We start from the raw sequence: 10,597 nt of genomic DNA, 5'->3' as shown, positions 1-10,597 counted from the left end.
CTAGCACAGTTACCTGGGATTTTTTTTTTTTGCACCATTACTTATAGTGTATTTCATCACATTAAGAGGAACCTGTGTAGTTATATGATTTGCACCATTACTGTTATTGTTCACTGATCATTTATATTTATTTTTATGCTGATGCCATTTGGGCTATATTGCTCCTCATTTCAATTACACCTACTTTCATTCCCCTCCCCCACCTCTTTATTCACTTATCCATTCACCACTGATTAGCGCAGCACTACCCTCCCCATTTTCAATTGCTTATGGTTTGATACACCTTCCAGTGCCGCAGCTGTACCTCCACTTCTCATCACTTTCATTTCCCCTCCCCCTTTCTTCCCCTCTCTGTTTCCCCTCCTTTGATAAGCGCGGTAATATCCATTTTTCCATTAAATTATGTATTTACAGTAAATGGCAATGGCTTGAAGCAGGGGTCTCCAAAGTACGGCCCGCGGACCACATCCGGCCCGCTAGGACATTTTGTCTGGCCCGCAGCTTCAGTCATCAGACTCACTGCAGGAAAGGACTCTGCTCGAGTTGCAGGGCTTGCTCTGCCTTTGAGGGGGTGTGCAGCGCAAGTCCCGCGACTCGAGTAAGCCAACAAAGCCTATGCTATTTCAGTGCAGACCTGCTGCACCTCCCAGCTCTTGCCCCACAGTTAGATTCAGTGTCATTTTTTACTGTAACAGCGTGTCTGTGTAAAAGTGGGGCGGGACCTGGGAAATGCAGCATGTCTGCTCTAATGGTAGCCCTTCAGAGAAGCAGAACAGCGGTAATGACGCAAGTATAGAGGGGGGCTCTGATGGGGACAAAACTGTGGGGGGTGGCTCTGATGAGGATGCAGATGCTTGGGGGGGGGGGCTGATTGGACACGTGTGTGTGTGTGTGGGGGGCGCTCTGATGGGGGACGCAAGTGCACAGGGGGGCTCTGATGGGGACACAAAATGTGTGTGTGTGTGGGGGGGGCACTGATGATGCCAGCCCTTCAGAGAAGAAGCACAGGGGTGATGAACAAATTTATCTATGGGGAAATAGCAGGCGGTGATGGGGAAAGGAATGTGCTGGGGGGGGACACAAGTATAGAGGGGGACAAAACTGTGATGGGGATGCAGATACTTGGGGGGGGGGGGGGGGGCTGAGTGTGTGTTTGTGTGGGAACTCTGATGGGGGACACAAGTGTGCAGGGGGGGCTCTGATGGGAGACACAAGTGTGCAGGGGGGCTATGGGGACACAAAATGTGTGTGTGACTGATGTGGGGACTCTGATGTGGAACACACGTGAGCAGGGGGCATGGGACATGGGCAGGAAGGGTTTTAATGGGCGTGGGGAGGTGGCTCTGAGGGGACACGAGCATGTGGCAGGAGTTCTGATGGGGACACAAATGTGTGTGGGGTGGCTGTGATGGAAACAGAAATGTGCAGGGGGGGGGGGGGGGGGGGTGTTAATGGGAACACAGGCGTGTAGGGAGAGTCAGATGAGGACACAATTGTGTGGGAATATTCTGCTGGGGACAATTGGGGACACAATTGTGTGGGGAGATTTTGGTGGGGACACAAATGGGCAGGGAGGCTGACAGAAACACAGATGTAAGTCCTCATGCACACTTAATGTTTAGCTTGGTAAAATGTACAGTACATAATCCACTAACGGTTCTGGGGATGTCAGATATGCATATACATAAGAAGAGAGGGCCTCTGTCCACTGCAGTAGGCAAAAAAATCTAATGGTTATTGCTGGAGACAACTCAGTTGGAAGCATGAGTAAAGCAGGGTATACACTTATTAAAAGACCGTTCAGCAGGAACCAGCCGAATTTCAATGTGTGTGTATCCCAAACCAGCATTCGATTAGCACATGCAGCCAATGGCTGATCTGTATATTCAGATGGGGGGAAGTTCCCGCTGTCAGAATAAAATAGCACGGTGGGGGGAGGCTCACACATCCGCTGGTTGAATGAAAAAAAAAAAAAAAGTTTCCGGGTATACCCAGCTTAAAGTGGTTGTAAAGTCAGAAGGTTTTTCTTATCTTAATGCATTTTATCTGTGTGCAGCAGCCCCCCCAATACTTACCTGAGCCCCCTCTCGATCCAGCAAAATCCACTAGTGCCTCGGCCTCCCTCCTAATTGGCTGGGACACAGCAGTGGCACCACTGGCTCCCGCAGCTGTCAAAGTTAGTTAGCCAATTAAGAGAAAGAGGGGATTTGTCCGAACCATGGCTCTGTGTCTGAATGAATACACGGAGCTGTGCCCAGGCTTGGGTGCCCCCATAGCAATCTGCTTGCTGTGGGGGCACTCAACAGGAGGGAGGGACCAGGAGCACCAAAGAGGGACCCAAGAAGAGGAGGATCTGGCTGACCTGTGCAAAACCATTTCACAAAGCAGGTAAGAATAACATGTTTGTTGTTTTTATAGAAAAATAAATAAAAATTAGACTTTACAATAATTTTAAGGAAACTTGTAACCAAGAAGACTTAAATTCCACTAAGAATGCATGGTTTCATACCCTTGCTCTTGATAAAAAGTCATCTGCATGTATTCCTCCTTGACATCCTTCAGACTGCTAGAGCCACCATCTTCGGCCTTAAAGTGACCTGCCAGGCAACACAACAAAGAATTGAAATAGTGAGAGTTTACATCATTTAAAAATGGTCACACTAAAGCCTCGTACACACGATCGGACTTCCATCTGACTTTTCCATGGATTTTTGTGTGAAGGGGAGTTGGACGTGAACTTGGTATGCATACACACGGCAGAACATTTTCAGCCAACATTCACCAAATCACGTGGTTTTTCAGCTCTTTACCGCCAACCTTTGGGCAACTTCTGCTATTGTTGTCTGATGTTTATCATTGGTTCGGAGCATGCGTGTTTGTACTTTGGATTTTAGTCTGATGGATGTGTACACACGATCAGATGATCCGACGGAACACATGTTTTGTCAAACAACTGGAGAGCATGCTATTATTTGCTCCTTTTGTAACCCCATTATGTTACTAAACATCTCAGGCATGGGTCACATCTCTTGGTGCTTTTGCAGAAACACACTACAGTGCATTTACATGGTTTCCTTTGGGACACTTTGACATCCATGATTTTTTCAGCTGCTGCGTACTTCTTTTAACGCAAAACTGTGCTTTTTTTGGTTCAACATACTTCAATGGAGAAGCTGCAGAAAATTATGTAATGCGTTTTTGCGGCAATTTGTGTTTTTTTATTCTGCCCAACAACAAATTGGCCAAAAAAAAAAATGTAAAAATGCAAATTGCAACAAAATTACTTTTTTTTTTAAGGTTATTAACCGATTAATCGAAACAATAATCGGCCAACCAATCGATTATGAAAATAATTGTTGTTGCAGCCCTAGTTGGGACCCTTACTTCTTAATATATTTATAAATTATATGGGGTCTGGGATTAAAAGTACAATTTCAGTCTTTGCACTAAGCAATGTAGTGGAATAATGTCCTTACAGGATTACTCAAATTTATATGCTGACCTCAATGCTCTGTTTAAATGGGCGACTATGTCGCAAATGAGGTTCAATGTTAAAAAAATTTAAGTTATGCACATGGGGGCTAAGAATATAAGGCTTTAAAGGGGTTGTAAAGGAAATTTTCTTTTTTCATAATAAGCATCCTTTACCTGCAGACATGCCTCTTTTCACTTCCTCATTGTTCGTTTTTGCTCAGAAGTTTCTCTATTTCTTCTCTGTTCTGTTCACTTCCTGCTTGTCTGATTTTACTAACCACCATGATGGGAGGCTTTACTGCGGTGGTGAGTAATGTGCTCACCCCCTCCTGGGAACTACATCTGTGTGGCAGGACGCTCTCTACGTGTTAGAGACTTCAAGGAGGTGCGAATTACTGGGCGTGCCGCAATTCATACTGGGAAATGTAGTTTTTACATGAACAAACGATGCAAACCAGGAAGTGAATGAGAGAGCAGAAACTAAAATGTGAACACACCGCTCCTATACCACGGTAAAGATGCGGCTAGCAGGACTTTTGGAGCGCGCCTGCTAGCGCACCGCTTCAATGTGAAAGCCTTCGGCTTTCACATTGAACACTACAGGGCAGGTTTTTTCATGCGGTATAGCAGCGCTATGTTTAGCGCTGTACCGCATGAAAACCGCCTCAATGTGAAAGGGGCCTTAGTGACCCTTTAAGCAAGAAATTAATATTTCTGACTTCAATTTTGACTTGAGCGGAGGGCCACATGTCACTGCCATGTTCTGCATAAGAACCTTGCCATGTAATAAAGACAGCAACTAGCAATTTTCTAAACAGACTAAAACAGTGTGACACTGTAAGGTCTCGTGTAGCTGTGTGGTTGGCGAGGGGCTGAAAAAATGGGCAGATGAGCCAATAGGCAGTAGACAGGGATTTTTACATGCTGCAATCGTATTGCTTTGTGTGCATGGCAAAAACTACATGTAGCAATTAGCAAAAGACAAGCCCGCTGAACCGCACCCATTTTGGCGAAGATAAACACTGTTAGCTGCAAAAACAAGACAAAGTTTCAATTTCCTCCCCAAATTGCACCCCTGTTAGTCTACAAACAAAGGAAAATTTATATGAAATACTTACCGTAATTTTCCTTTCCTGATGGACTCCATGGCAGCCTACGTGTGGGTTAATCCCGCCTCTCATACCTCATAGGACCCTACTCCCATAAAGCTTCTCCCAATAGACTGTGTTCCGTAATATAGCCTACTCCAGCAAAGGGGAGGGAACTCCTGCTGCCATGGAGTCCATCAGGAAAGGAAAATTACGGTAAGTATTTCATATAAATTTTCCTTTTTCCTGACAGACTCCATGGCAGCCTACGTGTGGGAAATAACTAGCCATACACACCCGGGTGGGCAAATTGCTGGTTAAAGAAAAAAGTTTTAATTGACATTGTCAACAGATAAAACATGTAAACCAAAATTAACCGACGATAAGGAAGCCGGTTCCACGCAGTAGTGCGTCATAAATGTATTCAGTGATGACCAAGAGGCCGCTCTGCAGATTACTTCCGGAGAGACGTGTCGGGCAGCCGCCCACGACGTAGCCATGCCCCGAGTAGAATGGGCGGTTACCGCTTCCGGTGGAGCCAAACCCTTCGCTTTATAAGCCCCTTGGATTGCCTGTACAATCCATGCTGCAATAGATCTAGGGGAAGCACGCATTCCCTTGTTTTTTCCGTGAAAGGAAATAAATAGATGATCGGATTGCCGAAAAGATGCCGTAGCTTCCAGATATTGTTTTAATACATTCCCAACATCCAAAGGATGAATTTCAGAGTCCTCAGAAGAACGAAAGATGGGAAGGACGATCTCTTGGTTCTCATGGAAGACTGATGTAACTTTAGGTTTGTGACCTAGCATAGGAATCAGGACTACCCGGTCCGGGAAGAACGTAAGAAAAGGTTCCTTACATCCCAATGAGCCAATTTCCGAAACCCTTTTCGCTGAAGTCATGGCCACTAGAAAGACCGTCTTGAGAGAAAGATCTTTGATTGGTTGTTGGTCTGAATTCTGTATGTTTGAGAAAAAATCCAGAACTAGCGGAAGGTCCCATTTGGAGAATCTTGGTTTTCTTAGAGGTCTCAGTCGGATAGCTCCTCTGAAAAACTGTCTGACGAGAGTGTGATTGGCCCAGGATATCCCGGTGAATGCGGAGATAGCCGAGACTTGGACTCTTAGTGAGCTTACAGATAGAGGTAGCTCAAGACCCGTCTGAAGAAAACCCAGAATGTCCTGAATTCTGGGATTATTAGGAGAACCGTCCATAGAAGTGGTATAGTCAGAGAATTTTGACCATATCCTTTGGTAGATTCTGTTAGTACTTGGTCTCCTAGCGTTCAATAGGGTGGAGATGGCTCCGCTTGGACAACCTAACGCTTCCAACCTTCCCCTTTCAAGAACCAGGCCATCAGATGTAGATGGGTTGGACATGGATGAGGAGTTGATCCTTGTAGCAGGAGATCTGATCTGGATGGAAGAGGAACTGGATCCCGGAAGCTCAGCTGAAACAGTAATGGGAACCACGGCCTGTTGGGCCAGTATGGGACTATTGCCACTATCTCGACTTCCTCCCACCTGAGTCTCGATAGAAACTTGAGGATGACTGGAATTGGAGGGAAGGCATAGGCTCTGCGAAACCTCCACTGATCCTGTTAGAGCATCCACCCCGAAGGCCTGGGGACAGCGACATCTGGTGTAGTACTTCTCCAGCTTGAAATTGCATGGGGATGCAAACAGATCCACTTCTGGTGAAAAATCCAGTGACAGGATCCAACTGAAAATCTCGTTGTGGAGAGACCACTCGTTGTTGTCGAGGGATGTCCTTGACAGAAAATCCGCCTGTAGATTCTGAGATCCGGGGAGATAAACCGCTGTCAAATCCTTCAAGTGTGTCTGCGCCCAAGACATAATTGGATTCACCTCCTTCAGTAGAGACAGACTGCGAGTACCACCCTGTCTCTTGATGTACGAGACTGCTGACGTATTGTCCATCCTTAGGAGGACTGAAGACCCCTTTATCAGGTGAAGAAAAGCTTGTAGGGAACAGAAGGCTGCGCGAAGTTCCAGCACATTGGACACGATTTTCTGGGACGGAAAGTCCCACTTCCCTTGGGCTACTTCCTTCAGGCAGAGAGCCCCCCAACCTGTGTTGCTGGCATCTGACGTGATCGTGATCCAAGATACAGGAGCTAGGGAATGGCAATTGAGGAGATTTTTCCTTAGTAGCCACCAGGAAAGACTTTCCCGCATGTGTGACGTTATCCGGATCAATTGGTTTTGTGATCTCGGGTCCCACTGTTGAAGAAATCCCTTCTGGAAGGGCCGCATCTTCCACTGTGCCCATCTCACCATCGGAGTTGTGGAGACCATGGTGCCTATAATGTTGAGGCATTGTGAGGCTTTCAGGAAAGGAGACTCTAGAGCGCAACGGATCCTGTCGCGAACAACTGGGATTTTCTCCAGGGGCAAAGAGATGGTACTTAGAGATGTATTGAATTGGGCCCCGAGAAATATCAGTGATTGTGTTGGTACTAGGTGACTGTTCTCCTTGTTCAGTAGCCAGCCAAACTCGGTCAGAATCGATATGACCAGATCCCGGTGCGTCAATATTTGCTCCTTGTTTTGCGATAGCAGTAGTAGGTCGTCTAGGTAGTGGTGTAGACGAACGCCTCTGGTTCTGATCAGGGCTACAACAGCTAGTAAGAGTTTTGAGAATACCCGTGGAGATGTTGTGAGTCCAAACGGGAGACAAACGAATTGGAGGTGAATATTGCCTACTGCGAACCGCAGATACTTCTGAAATTCCATTGCTATGGGCACATGAAAGTAAGCATCTTTCAGATCTATGGCCACAAGCCAGTCGCCTGGTTGAACTGCTTGACGGATCGTGAGCAGCGATTCCATTTTGAACTTCTCTTTTTTGATAAAGGTGTTCAGATGTGTCAGGTCTATCACTGGTCTCCAGGAACCTGACTTTTTTTGGACCAGGAAAAGGGGTGAATACATCCCCTGGAACCTCTCGGCCGTTGGGACATGTATAGCGGCACCTTGAGCCACAAGAGAGCTCGTGTAGGACAGGAGGACTTGTCTTTTTTCTTCTGAGCATGGAATTGTTGTGTGAATGACTTGAATAGGGGGTTCTGTAAAAATCCAGGAATGGCCTGTAGATATCGTTTTTACTGTCCAGAAATCTTTTTTTGAGGCTGCCCAGACATGCTTGAACTGGAAGAGACGAGCCCCGACTCTTTCCGTCTGGGCCGGCTCTATATCAAAAGGACTTAGGAGCCTCACGTCCACTAGAAGAAGGGCTTTTTGCCGGCTTCTGACCAGAGGGTTGGTTTCTTCTCCAATTCCTCCTGAAATCACGTCCAGGTCTGTACCGACGGGCCTCCCTTGCCCGATCTTGATCTTGCCTGGGAAAGAATTTTTTCTGTCCATACGGACGACGATCCTGGGGAAGGAACCCTGACTTACCCCCTGTGGCTCGGGTGATGGCATCATCTAGTTTGTTCCCAAACAGGGAAGAACCCAAAAAGGGTATCTTGCACCATGCCTGTTTAGAAGCAGGGTCAGCCACCCAAGGGCGTAGCCACAGGGCACGCTTGGCTGTGACAGAGGAAAGCATGACCCGAGACACTAGACGTATAAGGTCAAGGGAAGCCTCCCCTAAGAAGACTGAAGCCATCTTTAGTTCTTGGACTGGGATGCTTCCAGATATGTCTTCAGAGACACAAGATAACACAGAGTCCATTTCACCTGTCCAGGCCTCCATTGCTTTTGACAGGGCTGCCAGCGCTAAGGCTGGTTTACAGGCCATGCCCGCTGTGATATAAATTCGTTTTAAGTCAGTGTCAATTTTCCTCTCCAGACCATCTTTAAAGGAAACTGTGTCTTCCAAAGGGAGAGTAACGTGTTTCACCAGTCTCATCAAGGCCGCATCGACTAGAGGAGCTGACTCTAAATGTCTCACCTCTTCACTTTTGAATGGGTATAACTTCGCTATCTTGGATAGTAAAGAATTTTTCTTGTCTGAACCAGACCATTCTTCCATAATTACATCTCCTAGTTCACCAAGGAGGGGAAAGTTTGGGCGGTCTTTCTTAAGCTGGCTAAAGAACTTCCTTTGCTTGGAAGGTGCTTCTACTGGATCCTCCCATTTTAAAGCGTCCTTGACTGCTTTCACCAATGTTGGGACCAGGGAAAAATCAAAACCAGCAGCATAATGGACATTTTCCATTTCACTTTCTGAGGAAACACTTGGAGAGCGGTTGACTCTAGAGGGCCCCGCAACTTCAGGGTCATCCTGTACCAGGACTGGGGATGGTTCAACAGGAGGAACAACCGCTTGGGCGGAAGTAGAGATGTTCAAGGATTCTTGGACCACTCTTCTGACCAGGGCTTCAACCTGCTGGTCCTCACCCCCTCTTTCCCTTACAGCACGGGAATAACATGGCTCACAGAGGGATTTTCCTTCTGGGACCTGAGCTCTACATCCCCAACAGGAATTCCTTTCAGAATGACTGGAGTGACGGTGAGAGTGGTGACCAGACGAGGATCTAGAACCTTCTCTACAATGCTTAGATGAAGATCTAGAGCTTCTAGAACTTGAATGATGTTTTTGTGGTTGAACTTCAATAACATCTTCACGTGCTATTATTTGAGAAATAGACCTGGAGGGACTGGAAACAAAATACAACATTTTTTTTTTAACCAAAACCCATAGAAAAACAGGCAGAGGGAATAAATTCCATCCTACCTGCAGCGTAAGGTTTGGCCACAGGGGGGCAGTGACACATCCATAGCGGTGAGGGAACAGTACTAAAAAAAAAAAAAAAGAAACCAACAGGGACCGTGCATCAGGCAAAAGGACCCATAATCACAGTGCTTACATAAGGCATAAAAGAGCAGTCTCCTACCTTGATCCACAGCCAAGAGAGATCACACCTAGACCGTCAGGGATGTGCCACCATATAGCTGTGTTTGACAGCTATTTAAACTTGCCGCCCTGTCGATGACGTCACCGCGCACCGGCGTGCGCATGCGCGGTGAACCTGCGTCACCTCGTCGGCCTCGCGCGCATGCGCGATCGCGGCTAGCTAGACCAAGGAGCTCACACGCAGCCAAGCCTCGTTCCCAGAACGAGGCGTGCGCAGACCACTAGCAAGCGGCGAAGCTGGAACGCACTGCGCTCCAGCGGCCATACCTGGAAGGGAAAAGACAGACTACACACAAAAACTGGCTGCCATGATAGGTAAGAGCATAATTTTATACATTACCACCTTAGGAAACCCATGATCCGGCCTGGATAAGGAAGCCACCGCTGCTTACTCTGCAAGGTCTGGTAATTTAGAGACCCCCTGCTAATAGCCAGGGTATGTGGTCAAATAATCGCTTACCTGCCAGTGGCAGGCTAGTAAGCATAAAAAGGGGTACCGCAGACAAAAAATGTCCATCCAGCTAATAGCTGAGATCTGTAGGACTTCAGAGCCACCAGGCATGGGAATCAGGGACTAAAAAAGGTTTTTCTTTAAACAAACGATTACTTCGGTCCTAGGAGGAGGACAAAAAAGGAACACAGTCTATTGGGAGAAGCAAAGCTTTATGGGAGTAGGGTCCTATGAGGTATGAGAGGCGGGATTAACCCACACGTAGGCTGCCATGGAGTCTGTCAGGAAACTGTTTTTTGTGGGTCTTGCTACAGTATTTCATCTGATTTTATTCAGCATCCTTGCTATCCGGTTGACATGATTGTTTTTTGCCCACATACTCGATGCTGCATTCCAATGCCAACCTCAGAACAGCTGGACTACAGGTTTTCTGTAGTTCTCAAAGGTACTATGGGCAGGGATGATGGGACTGCTTCAGATAAGCCTACAGAGGACACAGGAAAGCCCTGGATTTCTAACAGATCAACTGGTATTTTTTGCACTTATTAAAACAGATATAATAAAACATTTGCAATGGTATATTTAACAAACCAAAATGGAGTTGATTGGTAGAGTTTACATACACTTTAGGAATAATGCATTTTTTTTCTCAGTATTAGTCCAGCATACTAATTCTACATGCTGGCATTCCTATAAG

This window comes from Rana temporaria, chromosome 3 (assembly GCF_905171775.1).
Source record: "Rana temporaria chromosome 3, aRanTem1.1, whole genome shotgun sequence".
NCBI lineage: Eukaryota > Metazoa > Chordata > Amphibia > Anura > Ranidae > Rana > Rana temporaria.
Note: the sequence above shows the minus strand (reverse complement) of the source record.